Genomic DNA, 936 nt, shown 5'->3' on the forward strand with positions numbered 1-936 from the left:
CACTGGGGATTGATCACTGGGGACTGACCACTGGGGATTGATCACTGGGGATTGATCACTGGGGATTGACCACTGGGGATTGATCACTGGGGATTGCTCACTGGGGACCACTGGGGATTGATCACTGGGGATTGATCACTGGGGACCACTGGGAATTAATCACTGGGAATCACCAGGGACCACTGGGGATCGACCACTGGGGATTGACCACTGGGGATCACTGGGAATTGATCACTAGGAATCACGGGATCACTGGGGACCACTGGGGTTTGATCACTGGGGATCACTGGGAATCAATCACTGGGAATCAATCACTGGAGATCAATCACTGGAGATCAATCACTGGGAATTGATCACTGGGGATCAATCACTGAGAATCACCAAGGATGACTGGGGATCAATCACTGGGGATCACTAGAGATCACTGGGAATCAATCACTGGGAATCAATCACTGGAGATCAATCACTGGGAATTGATCACTGGGGATCAATCACTGAGAATCACCAAGGATGACTGGGGATCAATCACTGGGGATCACTAGAGATCACTGGGAATCAATCACTGGAGATCACTGGGAATCAATCACTGGGAATTGATCACTGGGAATGAATCACTGGGGGTCAATCACTGGGGATCACCGGGAATCACTGGGAATTGATCGCTGGGGATCAATCACCAGGGATCACTGGGAATCAATCACTGGGAATCACTAGGAAACAATCACCTGCACCCGGCTGCTCCGACATAAAATCAGCTAAAATCCATTACCAACCATTAAACCCTGAACTCCCAAAATCCCGGTGTGACCGAGCCCCAGGCAGGGAAAACCAGGGGGCTGGAAAAGCACCACCTGGGGGTGTGGGAAGCCCCAGGATGGGTGTGGGAGACCCCCCCCAGGACAGACCTACCATGTGGGCCGGGTCGGTGTCCGGCTG

This window comes from Geospiza fortis, unplaced genomic scaffold (assembly GCF_000277835.1).
Source record: "Geospiza fortis unplaced genomic scaffold, GeoFor_1.0 scaffold4, whole genome shotgun sequence".
Classification (NCBI taxonomy): domain Eukaryota; kingdom Metazoa; phylum Chordata; class Aves; order Passeriformes; family Thraupidae; genus Geospiza; species Geospiza fortis.